This window comes from Aedes albopictus, chromosome 3, assembly GCF_035046485.1.
Source record: "Aedes albopictus strain Foshan chromosome 3, AalbF5, whole genome shotgun sequence".
NCBI classification, from domain to species: domain Eukaryota; kingdom Metazoa; phylum Arthropoda; class Insecta; order Diptera; family Culicidae; genus Aedes; species Aedes albopictus.
Window position 1 is genome coordinate 362,190,247 of NC_085138.1, and position 17,061 is coordinate 362,207,307.

The window sequence follows — 17,061 nt, forward strand, 5'->3', positions numbered from 1 at the left end:
TGAGCTACCGAGAAAGCACTCGTCTAGGTATATATCTAGCGTACAAGGTTCGTCACGTTATTCACATACATTTGTACGTTGAGTTACTTAGAAATATATTATTATTTTGCTTCTGAAAACAAATCACGTTTTCGATTTGCTTTCATTTCGGAGTTTCCATTGCTGCACATATTTCCGATCGGCTACCGGACTACCGAACACACTAGAATTTTCCTAACGATTCCATCGAGAAAAGGTAAAACTCCCACAGCGAATGCACGCAGCGGAAAATGCAACTCTAACAATAAAACATTTTCGTGCTCAACTGCACCATTTTAATCATCATCATCATCATTTAGTCAAATCAGCAAAAGCAATAACAATAAAGGCAGCCCGAGGAAAAAAACCTCCCCTTCTGCGGCGGCGCGGCGGTTGCTATGTACGTACGGCCAGATATTAACTAGGTAAATCTACAATATCTCACCGATGTGATGATGATCGTTCGTACGTACCGAACCGATACTCGCCGAAGCGCTGATGGGGCGGTGGGGGTGGCGAGCGGCGAGTGGTTCATCATGTAGCGCATAATCGGCGATAGCGCTAATGAGGGGTTTGGAAGCACCTCCACCTGATGTAGCTGGAGGGCCTCCAGAGGGTCTATCTATCGATATGGTACGTACGTACGCAACATTCAACAACACCCAGTTGGAAATCGGACGGTAACAGCAGCGTACCGGTGACTGCACGGTGTGCCAATTTTACGAAAATGTGGTCAAATCATAATTTGTCACATAAGCGAAGCGTTCTAGAAAGAGGGCCACGAAATTCATTATAGCTGCATTCGGGTAAATCATCACTTAATCTCCAATTCGTTTTAAGGATGAACATAGTCATCTACAAACATTTTGGCCAAGATTTTTGCAACCTAGGCCACTATCCGCTGACTTTTGATGACTGTTGTTGATGATACTAGTAACGACGACGCCACGGCTACTCCAAGCCAGGGAAAACACCTTCACCTTATTTTGATGCAGTCATCGGTTGTCTTACAATTGCCTGACGGACTGACTAACTGACTGTTTGCTACTTGCATGCGAATTGCAATTACGATGCGCGATGCATTAGCTAGCTGCATTCATATATGCAGCACAGAACCTGCGAGCTCCGTAGTGTAATTGTTCACAAGAGTTCAGCAAATAATCGGGGACCTTTTTGATTTGTTGCTGCGGCGCAATAGAGGGGAGCTAGGGGAGTTTCCGAAGACCCTTGAGACCCCCTCTTCTCGAGTGTGAGGGGTCTTCAGAAGAGATCTTCACACCGGCCGTTTTGTTTTTCCTATACAAATGGGTGATGAGGTGATAGGAATGGAACGCGATTGGCACTTTTGCGCGAAGGTACAAATGTCAGTAGGGAAAGGTTAGTAAATTTATCACGAGTGTGTGTGTGTGTCTTTGGGATTGGATTTTAATGAGTGGTTGCTCCGTAACCTGATGAATTTCCAAAGGTAATAATTTAGACAGGACTTCGAGCGTTGTTGGTCGGCGAGCTCTCAATGACAGCGACAGGTCACGTCCGAGCCACACTTCAATTATAAAATTTATTGCTGTTATTACGCGCCACTAAAGACGTTCTAAAATGGAACTCTTTTTCTATGGACCATGTGTTTGCTCCACAGCTCACACTTTAACTAAGTTAATGGTGCAATTAGGCGGGCTCTCGGTATATTGTCTGAGCGGGACATAACCAAATTAATAGCAATTATGAAACACACGTGTTTAAAACACGTTTTTAAAAACTAGTTGAACCCATTAAAATACTTAAATTCCAATGGGTGTTGAGATTTTCCAAAATCTTTCGTCGTAATCAAATTATAGCCCCGAATAAACGCAAATGATTTTCTCTCTTTCCAGTTGATTTGCTTTGCGATTGGTCATTTTCACGCACTTAGTCAGCGGGTACCGAACTGCCTGCCAGGCGAGAAATAGAAATCGCTAATTCGTTTTAAGCTTTACAGTCGATCACTGCTGCTATTGCGTTGCTTCTGTATACCTATACACTTTTATATATGTCTAAAGGTTTTGGTTCATCGGATCTGGCGGTAGTCGCAAGTAAATATTGCATCACCAGATATAGACTAACGAGAGGCTACTCCTTATGTTTTGTGTTTTGCCTTCTTCGTACACCAAAGTATACTGAGAGAAGAAGGCTCGGAAGGTCAAGTCACATATACAAATCAACTCAGTTCAAAGAATTGAGGTTCTACCAGGTGTTCTTGTCAGGCTGTTCGAGCCCGTATGAAGTTGATCATTAATATTAACTTCTTTTCTCGATCAGCCTAGATAGCTGTGTAGTGTCGGTAGCGGCTGTCTCAATTGGCTAAGAATAACACTACGGACCGCCTGATCCAGTGGTAAGAGTCCACTAAACAGGTGACCCCTAATTCATGGTTTGATGCGGCTTTATGCTTACCGTGCCTAGGAATGAATGGCTAGGGGGGTCTAATAAAAACCTAACCGCAAACGGAGCCTGTGGAGTACCAGGGCGTCCTCCACAGTATGTTGCCTTTACTGCGCTCTTCAGCATAAAAGAACAGCAACAATCAATCTTTGCAGACTTATGCAAAATGGTACTGCCCAAGTGGCCTTGGTCCAAGAACCTTACTTTCGTAAGGGGAATTCCTATTTAGGAAACCTTGTGAATCCGGTGTTAGCTACTTTCAGTAAAAATGAAATGGCAAACTCGCGTGTCATGCCTCGAGCCTGTGTGCTTGTCAACACGCAATAGTTGCTACACTCATCTCTGAACTAACCACCAGAGATGTATGTGCTATCACAATTGATGTATCTGTTGGAATCCTCAACAGGAAATACGTCTATTGTTTGGTTTATTTACCGCATGACGAACCATCCACTACGGATGCTTTCATACACGTCATCGCATACTGTACTTCAAAAGGCCTTCCGCTAATTGTAGGCAGTGATGCTATTGCTCACCATATCATCTGGGGCAGCTCAGACATTAACTTGAGAGGCTCCAGTTTGATGAAGTACTTAAGTAGTACAAATCTTGCATTACTTAACATAGGCAACCGCCCAACTTTCATGGTATCTGGAGTGTGGTAGAGGAAGTGTTAGACATAACGCTTTGCTCTAGTAGAATTAGTCATGAGCTGACCAATTGGCATGTGTCAGATGAAGAATCTTTATCTGACCATCGCTACACAGATCGAAAAAAGAGTGTAAAATTCTGTGACATATTGCTAATTTAGAGAAAAATTTCCGTTTTACGGAAGATTGAGAAAGCTACCGCAGCTGTCAGACTACTGATTTTCACCAAGTTATCATCAATCGGGTCCAAGATACCTTGGATACGACGCCGATGATCATTGTTTGTTGTTGCTTCCCAGAGCAATTTACATTGCAAGCATACTTTGATTGAACCGTCTGTTTCAATGATATGATGATTTTCAGGGCTGCGGTAGGACTTTGACAGCTGCGGTAGAACTCGGCGGCTACCGCAGAGTGGAAATTTTTCAGAAAATCCGCAATATGATGCACATAATTGGAGCGTGGGATATCGCAGATGTTTACATGACATATCATGTAAAGTTCATGAACTATCATGTAAACTTCCATTATATGTCATGTAATTCAGCATCACTCTGAGAGTTTACATGACATATAACACAAATTTACATGATATATCATGTAAACCATCATAACACTAAGTTTACATGACTGAAATGAAGTTTACACGACGTGTAAACCTCATTATTTTTATCTGTGTACATCTTTTTTGAACATTTAAATGTTACTTCGCAAACATTGCGTTTCAGGAATCTCCGGTCAACAAACTGGGATCTTTTTACTGATTTGGTTGCGGCCAAATTTCATGGATACTCACCATCCATTGACACTTCAAGTGATTTAGATGACGCCGTTGATACTACAACGGCCTTTATCATGGAAGCTTTTGAAGAAGCATGCCCTCTACGGTCTGTGAAGGTCACAAGAGGAACTCTGATCTGGCGAAACTCAGGAAACAATGTAGAAAGAGTTGGAACAGACGACGTTTGGCTGGTTCGGAGGCTTCAGGTTGGCTCGCAAGGCCTACAGGAAAGCTCTGCCGGTCTGCTGAACGATCCGGCTGGAAAAACCTTTGTACAAATGTTTCCAGTTTGAGTGAAGTCAGTCGTTAAACAAAATCCTTGCGAAATCTAAGGATTTCCGAGTGATCGAACTTCGTTTGCCAAATGGCGATCTGACTTCCTCAGATGAGGAACTTCTGGAATGATTATTCAGCACACACTTCCCTGGATGTGTGGATATTACATCTTCGGATGAACCTGATGTCTTTTCTTGTAGTTATGATTCCCTGGCCTCGGCTTGGAGTATTGTAACTATAGAATCGATTGAGTGGGCACTTAATAGCTTTGCTCCTTTCAAATCTCCTGGGGCAGATGGGATTTATCCTATTTTGCTTCAGAAGGGATTTGATTATTTCAAACATGTTTTGAAAAAAATACTTGTTTGCAGTTTTGCTACAGGGTATATTCCCAAATCTTGGCGGGATATTACTGTGAAGTTCATTCTGAATTAAGTTGTTAATTGTGCTGATAGATTCGAAGCTAACGTGCGAACATTTAAACGCATTGTTGACATCAATGCGTTCGACGTGACATTTTGGACAAAAGCTGACTGCTTTTTATTAACTGAACAACGTTACTTTTGTATGACTAGGTTGACATTTCTAGGCCACGCATGAGAAAATGACATGGTTTATCAAGGTAGGACCGATAGGATAGAACGAATTTGAATATTTTTCATAGTATTTGTAGGGGGATGAATACATAATAGTTGACAAGCAATTTTTGTTTTATTACAATCAACTGACCAACTTTGCGTATTTTTGTTTATCTCTTAGATAGTGTTATGACACCAACAGAAAAATATCAGGAGTTCAGTTACATGTTTCTGTGGGTTTTTTCACCGATGACAATTTAAGGACACAAGAGACACAGAGAGGTAGAAATCAAGAAAACAATTTGACACAGAATCGACTATATTTTAACATACGGGTTCGACTGATTCGATGAATCTATCTAGAAGGATCTAGAAGACAATTGACGCTAAGATTGGAAAAAAAGCTTGCAGTTGGGACTAGACTAAAATAGTGGCCGATAGGAAACAATGCGCTAGACAGCATTATTATTTATTTTTCAATATTTACCCGTAGGCTTTTCGCCGGTTGACAGTACAGTATTTAGCTGTGTACGAAGATACGGATTAGTTGGTGTACAGATGACAGGGTTCTCACGGGAAGTGCTTCAAGCGGGGCTTACATAACAACTGACAATAAAGAAACCTATTTTCCTTGACTTTCTACGCAATGGACATGCAACCGAACACACGTGTTTTTGTTAATCTCCTAGGCATTATTAAGACATGACGTATGTGCATGACGAAACAACTAGCAGGACACAGTTCCAGACGTCTCTTTCTAATAACGACATTCAGCATATTTCCAATAAAACTACACTTCAAAAAAGCAAAGACTAAAGCTGCTGAACAGATCAGAATGACTTTATTGACTATTACCTTGGAGATTTACTTCGAATAACTGACAAATTGACAAGAACCTAACTAAATACATGGACCATACTACAAAAAACCAATTGACAAAAAGAAAAAAAGGGAAACTTTTATTAAAACTATTTTTGTTCAACGCAGGCCAAAACAGTGTCGACTTGGGCCACACACGCCTACGTACTTCTGTGTGTTGAAACAAAAATAGAGGCTCGTAGAAGCAAATGTAGGGAAAGGGTGCGGTGTAGAACATAAGCACAGTGTTGCTACCGCCGTAATCACTTTGGAAAAAAAAAAAGAGTTCATTCTGAAACTGGGTCGTGCGTCGTGTGAAAAAGCAAAGAGTTTCAGACCTATCAGTTTGACCTCTTTTCTTTTGAAATGCTTAGAACGCATTGTGGATCATCACATCCGTGATGTTCATCTGGCCAACATGCCTACCAATCTGGTAAGTCCACTGTGACTCTTTTACACAAGGTTTGTTTACGATATCGAGAAAGCATTCGCTCAAAAGCAATCCTGCTTGGGTGTTTTCTTAGATATCGAGGGTGCCTTTGACAACGTGCCTTTCGATGCCATATTGGAAGCCGCACGGGGCCATAGTATATCTCCAATGATTTCCAATTGGATTCACCGAATGCTTAAATACCGACATCTCTTCTCGGCATTGCGTCAAGCGGCGATTAGGAAATTGAGTGTTTGTGGATGCCCTCAAGGGGGAGTTTTATCACCACTGTTGTGTAGACTCGTAGCAGATACGCTATTGAGGCAACTCAATGATAGCGGTTTTCCTACTTATAGTTTTGCCGACGACTATCTAACATTGTTAGTCGGTATGTGCATCAGCACCCTTTTCGACCTGATGCAAAGTACCCTTCAGGTAGTTGAGAGTTGGTGTCGCCAATATGGCCTTTCGGTTAATCCGATTAAAACATTTATTGTTCTTTTTACGGAAAGACGAAACCGTGATGGCGTTCGACCTTTGCGTCTCTTTGATTCTGAAATCGATGTGACTGAAAAGGTAAAGAACGTTGGAGTTATTCTTGATTCCAAGCTTTCCTGAACACCTCACATTGAGTTCAGAATCAAGAAAGCATGTATGGCCTTTGGGCAATGCCGGCGAACATTTGGTACAATTGGAGTCTAAAACCCAAGTATATCAAATGGATTTACACAAATGTGGTTCGGCCAATATTTGCCTATGGATGTCTTGTGTGGTGGAAAAAGGGTGAGATGAGAACGGTTCAATCAAAGTTAGGCCATCTCTAAAGCATGTGCCTAATGGCGCTGTCTGGAGCGTTCTCATCAACTCCCACGGCAGTGCTCGAAGCTCTCTTTGACGTTGCTCCACTACACATTCATCTCAAACAAGAAGCACTTTCTTGCACTTACCGTCTACGGGTACTCGGTCTACTAGAGGAAACTCCTGTGAATCGCACATCAACACACACCTCGTTGTTTCCACTTTTGGTGAATTGAGACAAAATTGTCATTGCTCCAAGTGATCTTACAACTGCTTGTAATTTTCCCGGGAAGAGTGGCCATCTGGTTATCTGGAGAGAAGTATTTCAGACAGCATCGTATGTTACACTGATGGCTCCCTTCTCGAAGGTCGAGCTAAGGCTGTATCAGTCCTACTCACTTGGTAGACACTGCATTGTTTTTCAGGCCGAAATCTTTGCTCTTATGTGCGGAGTGCAATCAGCACTTCAGCAGCACGTAATGGGCAAAGTAATATACTTCTGTTCAGATAGCCAAGCTGCTATTAACCCTTTGAAGCTGGATTTTTTTCCTAGCGTTAGGCTGATACAAATTATATTTTGACTTTTTGTCTCCCCCCCCCCCTTCAAAAAATTGTGGCTGGATTTTGCATTTTGAGGGGGCAGATGAAAAAATATTTATCAAAATTTCGGGGTTTGGAGAAAATTCTTTAACAAATCCGATGAGTTTTAAATATTTTTCAGATTCAATGCTTTATTATTTTTATCCCCCCTCCCCTCGACCAGCCAAAGAGTGGTGGGACAAAAAGTGAAATAAATATTTGTTACGCCCTTATTATGGAGGTTTTTCTACTTTTCTCTGTAGTTTTGGTGGTCACTAGCATAAAAATGGTAGAATATCATGCAGAATATTTTTTTCTGGATATCCTAGGTCATCCAAACTATTCTTGAGTTTAGATCCTTAAGTCTACGAGTGTAACGGTAACTTATTTCATTATACAAAGTTTCGATTTGTAATCTATCATGTCCAGCAAGTCTTCTGAAAGTTCAATAGACAGTATCAGATCAATCGGGATATCCTAGGTCATCCAAACTGCTCTTGAGTTTGGATCCTTAAGTCTACGTGTGACGGTAACTTCTTTCATTTTACAAAGCTACGATTTGTCATCTATCATGTCCAGTGAGTCTTCTAAAAGGTTAATAGACAATATCAGATTAGGCGGTATATCCTACGTCATCCAAACAATTCTTGAGTTTAGATCCTTAAGTCTATAGGTGTAACGGTACCTTCTTTCTTTATACAATGCTACGATTTGTAATCTATCATGTCCAGCAAGTCTTCTGAAAGTTCAATGGACAGCATCAGATCAGTCAGGATATCCTAGGTCATCCAAACTATTCTTGAGTTTAAATCCTTAAATCTGCGGGTGTAACGGTAACTTCTTTCTTTATACAAAGCTAAGTTATGTAATCTATCATGTCCAGTAAGTCTTCTGAGAGGTTAATAGGAAATGTCAGATCAGCCTGGAAATCCTAGGTCATCCAAACTTTTCTTCAGTTTAGGTCCCTAAGTCTACGGGTGTAACGGTAACTTCTTTCATTATACAAAGCTACGCTTTGTAATCCATCATGTCCAGCAAGTCTTCTAAAAGTTCAATAGACAGTTTCAGATAAGTTGGGATATCCTAGGTCATCCAAACTGTTCTTGAGTTTGGATCCTAAAGTCCACGGGGGTAACGGTAACTTCTTTCATTAAAAGCTACGATTTGTTATCTATCATGTCCAGTAAGTCTTCTGAAAGTTACAATGGATGTTTTATCCACTAAGCTTCATTATAGTAAAGAAGTCCATAATATCCCAAAAATATATAACAACGCTTATTGCTCCTCTAACTACTTTGGTACAGTGGATTATGTAACACTACTTAAAGTAGTGGCAAAATCCACCAGCATACACTATTTATATATTTTCTTATATGTATTTTATTAACAATATGTACTATAGCTTTAAGAAATGAAACAAAAACTGTATGTATATGTACTAGTCTACGTTTGTTTGACGAAACTGAATAAATAAATAAATAAATAAATAAATAAATAAATAAATAAATAAATAAATAAAAGCTAAAAAAAGAGATTTCAAGAGCTTCGTGGATCACAGCAGAGTATGCAATACTATTATTTATGACGAAAACACATAAAGTTATGGGTCTCCAGTTAGCCTAGTGGTTAAGGCTTTGGATCGCCAATCCGGAGACGGCGGGTTCGATTCCCGTTCCGGTCGGGGAAATTTTCTCGACTCCCTGGGCATAGAGTATCATTGTACTTGCCTCACAATATACTAACTCATGCAATGGCAGGCAAAGGAAGCCCTTCAATTAATAACTGTGGAAGTGCTCAAAGAACACTAAGTTGAAGCGAGGCAGGCCAAGTCCCAGTGGGGACGTAGAGCCACAAAGAAGAAGAAGAAGAAGACATAAAGTTATTCTTGTGGATTTGAAGGACTTCATCATATAATAATTTGGACGACCCTGAATGTCCCAAAGGTTTATAATAAGCTGGTAGACTCCAGATTGCTCCAGTAACTGCGGTTGGTTATGCAGCGTTACACAGTATAACAGTTATGGATACTGTTACGAGTATAGACCTGAAGTCCTGAACTCCAAGGTAGTTTGGCTGACCTGGAATATCCCTATAGTGCCTTTTAATGACAATGGAGATTTTAAGAGCTTCGCGGATCCCAGCAAATTATGCAATACTATTATATATGACGAAAACACATAAAGTTATTCTTGTAGATTTGAAGGATTTCATTATAGAACAGTTTGGACGATCCTGAATGTCCCAAAGGTTTATAATAAACAAGTAGGCTTCAGATTGCTCCAGTAACTGCGGTTGATTATGCAGCGTTACTCAGTATAACTGATATGGATACTGTTACGAGTGTAGACCTGAAGTCGTGAACTCCAAGGTAGTTTGGCTGACCTGGTATATCCCTATAGTGTCTGTAAATGATTTTTTAGAATTGTAGATGTCAAGAGCTTCACGGATCCTAGTAGTTTATGCAATGCCATTATTTGCGACGAAAATACATAAAAATGTTCTTGTAGATTTGAACTGCCGTAATTCTGCAAAGTGACGTAAGCGCCATTCAAAATTTCGATATTTTTTAGTATAGGGGAGACTGAGGAGACTTGATCCATGGGGAGACTTGTTCCCCCCATATTTTCTCGGAATCAAAAACAGTTTTCTTCTAGCATATTTTTTTCCAAAACTACATCTTGACAGACGAAAATGTTTTGGTTACAATTGATTTTGATTGTGCATTGCATTATTTTTTAAAGGCTCATGGTTTGTTTTCAGTCCTTTAGAAATCTATTAGACGAATCCGAAAAATCTCAATAACTTTGTAAAAATTGAACCAAATCGTGTCAAAATTTTACATAGTGTAAATCAAATACTATCAAACGTATTTATTCTAATAAGTTTGTTATATTAATATTTTAATTAATGCAGCTTGGTATATACAACAGTGATATGGGGAGACTTGATCCCTCGAGGATTACACACACATTATACATGTGAAAAATAAAATTCTATTTGGAAGCCTCTATTTTCTCGGAATTCTAGTATATTCAATGATAAAACGTGTCAGATAATTATTATTTTATTACACACCATAAAAAGAGGGATCAAGTCTCCCCATTTTCAAAATACAGCATAACCTTAACAATTTAAGGAAATCTTATAATTTCAAATTCACCATATTCATAAAAAATACAAGAAAACTTGAAATGAAAATGAATAGGACGCTTCTGGAGTTATTTTCCCTTTAAATTAACCATGTGCTCAAAAGGGGATTAATTGTGGCCCATTTTTGAAAAATACATCATAAGACATGCCTCCATAAAAACACAATTTTGAAAACTTTAACAATAATTTAAAGTCCTTCTGTTGTGTATAAACTTGCAATAGATGTTAACCTTCCATTATGTACGAAAAACGAATCAAGTTTTGTGTTTTTCTTGAAGTTACAGGCAAATTAAGAAAAAGGGATCAAGTCTCCCCAGTCTCCCCTAGTATACTTAGAGGATGAGCAAGAGTTTTATGCATAATAACCAAAATATGGGCCAAAACCTTCAATGTCGCTTACGTCACTTTGCAGAATTACGTCAGTGAAGGACTTCACTGTAGGACAGATTGGAACACCTAAAACATCCCAGAATAAAAAAAAAACACCTTTTGATATTCTTGACGAAGGCCAAATGAATACATATAAACGTAACCCACATCCAAGTTAAGCTTTTAGAACAACTGGTATGCCAATTATTTCGTTTTTCCAAATTTCATGGTGTTCAGGATGTTCTAGGTTATCAATGAAGTCCCAAATACAAATATTCCCATTTTTCCCTAATAGAGAACTCAATTTGCAAGAACTTTGCCGAATACAGTATTCTGGTTTATCGAATGGGTGAATTTATACAGCCATTTCTATGTTCGGCCAGCTCTAGGTCGAAGGTAGTTATCGCTTGTCGAAATCAAATCGAGGAGCTGAATTCAGCAAACGCTGTTCACCTTGTATGGGTACCTGCCCATTCTTCCATCGCTGGAAATGAATTGGCTTATGAGTTAGCTCGCACTGGAGCATCACATGACTTCATTGGCCCTGAGCCAGCCATTCCGATATCGAAGTTTTTGCGCAACTGCGTTTCCGAGTATTCAGTAAACACTTATTAAGTGAAACTGACTTCAGAAACATGAATCTTCAGGATATTCTGTTGTTCTTAACCCGCTGTGGTAAAGAGCTATAGGCTCTCTTTCGCTTTATGCGTTATTGCAGTGCCCTTTTCAGGGCGCTGTTTGAACCCTTTGTGGTACACTTATGCGTTAGTACCCTCTTCCAGGGTATTTTTTTGCTATTTCCCTACCGGTCCTTATCCCCATCCTGATCCTTATTTCCTTCATTTTCCCTCAGGTAGATGATGAAATAGGCTATTATTTTGGCGATGACACAAATGTCCCAAATGGAGGATAACGTGCCTCTGGAGCCGGCCTTCTGAAACCTGATACTATTCGGCCTAACGACCCTTTCGGCCTAATGACCTTTTCGGCCTAACGGCTTTCGACCTAACGGTCTGCTCCCGGTTTAAATGTTGTTCCAATTAATATAATTTACCCTCTCAGGACGCGCGTCTGTTAGATACTAAAACTGCGCCGCGCTCACGCTATGTACGACTAGCGAGGTTTTTTGGTAGAGTTGTACTTTTTACAACGGCTCGCGTCTCGCGTCCTGAAGGGTTAAGACTCGTTTTCAAAAATCCTAATTGTAGAGGTCATTTTCACTTATTCAACCTCAAATATATTTTAGGGAGCTCAACTGGATTTAGAGGTTACGTACAAAAAGCTGAAACACAGAATGCTGAAAGAACAAAAGGCTGAATAACAAATGGCTGAAATTCGAAAGACTGAAAATATCAAAAGGCTGAAATCATAAAAGGTTGAAATGACTATTAGACGCCGTCAATTCAAAAACAGTTGGCCTCAAGATCATATCATGTCCATGGCATGCTTTATTGATCAGCCACATGATTATGGCAATATTTCTGGAATGAATAGCCTACCTCCAAAAAAAGAGAAAATTTCTGATGATATTGTTGGCAACTCTAATGCCAACAATCACTACAACAGCATAACTCGGAAGAAAAGCCCATGTTTGGATTGAAGTAACACCAGTCACATTTTGTGTAATTGTGTGATCCATATAGAAAAAACGGTAAGTGCGCAGAAATTCAGAAAGACCATAGTGAGGGTGACCGGTTCGATTTCCGGTCAATTCAGGAACATTTCGTGATGAAAATGTTCATGTTGACTTTGTTGGGCATACAGAGTGTCTTTTTGCACGTCACTTAGAATGCAAAATGGTCATTGGCAATGGAAGCTCTCAGTTAATAAATGTGGAAGTAGTCATGGAACACTAATCTGAGAAGGGGGCTTTGTTCTAGGGGCTTCATTGAGAGGTTACGCCAAGAAGGAATAATGTAATTTTGGTATGCATCATTATTCTCTTTACTAAACCCAAACTTATAAGTCAATTCACGCGTTCATGTAATTTCAGCCTTTTTTGCTTTCAGCCTTTTGGAATTTCAGCCTTATGTTATCATCCCTCAATTGAATGGTGAGCTCGTTTCATGCAATTAAATGCATTGTTTTTCCTTTTGTTATACATTGTCTTTTTATCTTGCAACGATTGCAATGTTCTTGTAGTCCTTGTAGTTGTCTTTCATGATGCTCCTTATTTTTTATGAATGCGATAAAAAGTTTCCACATTGTTTTCATGCAATTAACATATTCGCCAATGTTAGTCCCTCAGACACGGGCATCCGTGTTAATCCTTCAATCATCCAATTAGCAATCTCTTCATCGCCATCATCCCCCAATCAGCAAGGCAGCCAATAGCTACCTCCTAGCGCCTATTACAGACCCCACAATCATGATTCTTATTATCGATTAATCCATGCAGCCGAGGTGCACACCTTAAGTGGATCCGTCTGGTGGCGGCGGCAGTGCACTTCGGACTGATGCCCTCGGGCACTTCATTGCACACTACTGTAGCAAGTGCATTATCATGCGCGAAAATCACCTTCTTCAGACACCGCCGCCGCTCGCGCTCATCGCGCGCTTGAGCGATTTCCACCCCAAATTTAGCAAGCACTCCAAAGGGCATCCTTGAACCGCGATTAAGTCGTCGCGTCTACCAGCTACCAACGCAACGAACGCGAGATTAATTAACCATAGACGATGCACGGCACACGTGCCGTTTCCCCTCATCGATCGCATTGACTGCGAGTTGCAAGTTCATGCAGTTCCGCCCATTTTCCACCTGTTTTCGAGTTATCTCTCTCTCTCTCTCTCTATGCGATTTTGTGCAACAGCCGTGTCTAAAATTTGCACCATCATGACAAATTGGGGGGCGCCGACGACGGACGACGAGCTGTGATTTTGCTGGCTCGGCTCAAGAAGGAAGTTAGATGAAATCGCCGATTGATCTCTCAATCGCGTATTTTTGCCCCGAGTGTAACAGAGAGGAGCTGATGGAACAAGCTTTTGGTTTAAATTTGTTTTAGCGAAAAGGATAAGTGATCTAATAGTCTTGGTTTTAAAGTTGGGCACGTGTTCTATCTTCTAGTGCATCACCCTAGGCAGGCGTTATATTGCTAATTTACAGTGAAACAATCTTTTACTACTTATATTTCGCCAAACAACCGGCTTTCTGTTAACCAAAGTGAATTTATGCCACTGCACCCCACTCCTAAAACCTTAATTCGCATAAAATCGGGCCATGTAGTGAAATTTACATTTTTCAGTGGGCGAGCGAATGCATAATCAAATCCTCTCTCTAACATTGATCACATATACCGTGGAACAAATGAACCAAATCTTTTGAATTTTGACCAGCATTTTGCTCGTGCGACTCCTCCCAGGCCATCCTATGCAATCGATCTTGGTGAGATCGATCGATGATTGGATTTTAGGCACGGATGGCGGCCGTGGCTGTACGGTAGCCATAATTTGCATCAGACTTGATTCTTTGCCGGGATGAATGGCGCGGCGCAGCGACTGCATCTCTATGCAGAATAGTCTGCGGTGCAACGTTGAATTGCTAATTAAGTGTCGATATTTATCGACGGCTCCATAATGGTTCCCATCTGTTCCGTCGCGGTGGCGATGGCCGCCGGCATCGATTATCTTTTGGTTGGCGAGCTTTCGGGTTGAGGGTTCTTCAACCTGGCGTTATCGAAACTGCAACTGAGCTGCAGCGGTGTTCAATATTCGTTCCCGAAATCCTTCCAAGATCCTTCTTAGAAGTCCTTCCGGGTTTTCTTCGGATGTCTGTCGCAATTCCTTCTTTAAATTCTTTCACAGTTTCTCACAAAATTTGTCCTGTGATTTTTCTCGTTCTCGCTCTTAGAATATTTTCTGGTGGTTTACCTGAGTTCTTTTTCCAAGATTTCTTCGGGATTTTCCCCACAATTCCATCGAAAGATTTTTCTGAATTTGCTTCCAAAGTTTTTATCGAGATTTTTCCTTCCGGGATTTTTAAGAACTGCTTCCAGTATTTCTGCAGGAGTTTTTCACGGGGTCTCTGTAGGACTACCTCCCAAGATTTCTTCCAGTGCACGGTATACTTCTAGAGCTGGAAATGCTTCCAAAATGTATCTTATCATTCTTCATGAATTTCTCCTTGAGGGTTTACGGAATGGCTTTCCAAAAGTTTCCCTCGGAATATTTGCAAGACTTGTGCAGAAGTTTTTCCACGGATTTCTTCCAAAGAGTTTTCCGGTATTCCTCTTGGAGTTCCTCCCGGGGATTTCTCTCAGGGGTTTTAGAGTTCCTTCTGGAATTTCCCAAATATTTCCTTCCAGTATTAATCCTAAATGTTTTTCACGAGATGTTCCAGTTTTTCTCAGGATTTACTCCGGAGTTCCTCTTGAGATGTCGCCAACAGGTATTCCAGGAGTTTATGGCAACATTTCTTTCTCGATTTCTTTCAATATTTTCCAGTAGGTTATCACAAGAGGTTTGCGGAGAATGGTTAACAAAACATTTGAAAAAAAACCCTGGAATGTCGTGACGAACTTTGGAAGAAATTCCGAAAAGGACTCTGGGAGCAATACTTGAAGGGAAAACCTCAGAAAGAAATCCCGAGTGGAAGTCCTGCAGAAAATTCGCGAAACATTCCCGAAGAAATCATTGGAGGAACTCTGGTAGAAATGTCGAGAAAAACACCCGATTTAAAAGGAATCCCGTGAGAAACTGTAGGAGAATCTCCGCGACAACATCTCCTGTAGAGATCCCGGAATAAATAGTGGGAGTTATTTCTTTGGGTGAAACGCCGGAGAAACTGCTGGAAAATCCCACCTGGAACTCTAAAAGCATTATTGGGAAGAAATTCTGCAGGATCTCCATGAAAAAAAAAGTCCAAAAGAAATTGGTAGAAATTCTGGAAGATTATCAAGAAAGAATCCCGGAATGAATTGTCCGTATCTTGGAGAAATTCCGATGGAAATCCGGAATCCGAAAACGGATGGAGTCTTGTGAGAAATCCTGGAAGGAATTGCAAGTAGTATCTATACACAAGTTCCAGAAAAAAACCCAGACACCATTTCTGGAGAGATCCTTCAAATCCTTTGATGAATTTAAACTTTTAGATTCATCCATGTCTACATGGAATTTGCGAATTTGCGGAATTGTCGACTTAACGGCAAAATCAACTTGATCTAGGAGCCCTCCATATAGCACGGTTATCTAGATTCATCCTTGATTTGACTTGTTTTTTTTTTAAATAATCATTTGGAGGAATCTTCAATGTCTTTACGGATCCACAAACCTCCACTAAGAACCTTCATCATTACGGGAAAACTATTTGTTTTCGAAAGCTATTAGCTCATATTCGAAAGAAGTAAACACTAGTGTGGGTCATCGGAACCGTTTTCTCAGATCAAAGCTTTTTTGGTTCCGTTTTGGGTCCTGAGTATCTGTGCAAAATTTGAGCACGATCGGTTGCGTCTACACTTTGCGCATTGCAATTGAAATTTGTATGGGATTTTGTTTGGGAAAACATACTTTTTTGCCTTATTGTCATAAGTAGAAAAAGTTTGTCTGAAACTTTTTAATCGATACTATAAAATGATAGCCTAGGATGTTCTGAAAAACTTTGTTGAAGACCGCAAAGCGATCCGATGCTTGTGAAAATAGTTATAACCAACGAAACCCATGCATGTGTTTATGTCTTAACATGTAAAGGAATAACAATAGCAACAAAATCAAGATGTTTCGGCAAGCAATGCCAACGCTATAACTTTTTTCATAAGCATCAGACCACTTCGCGGTCTTCGACAAAGTTTTTCAGGACACCCTAGGCTATGTTTTCACTTTATCGGTTACATGGTTTAAGAAAAATTCGAGCTTGTTATAAGAGAAATGCAAAAAAGTGTGTTTCCCTATGTAAAACCCCATACAAACTTCAAACGCGATGCGCAAAACGTAGACATAACCGATCGTGCCCAAATTTTGCACACTTATTTGGGTCCTGAAATGGGATCAAAAAAGCTTTGATCTGATAGGATACCATTGAATTTTTCATGTTTCCATATAAACGATGACCCACTCTAGTAAACACTAGTGTTTGAACTTCTTTTTTCATACCAGCAATGAAGAAAACTCAGTAAACTTTATTTCTTAGTAGATAGGGTCTGGGACCATTTGGGCAGGAGCACC

General features: G+C 40.3%; 1 protein-coding gene across 5 annotated transcripts in view; it reads left to right on the plus strand.

The window, feature by feature from the left end:
* LOC109416894 (RNA-binding protein fusilli) overlaps window positions 1–17,061 on the plus strand; it is a 280,572-nt gene that overhangs the window by 93,127 nt on the left and 170,384 nt on the right. The gene's annotated exons all lie outside the window — the stretch shown is intronic.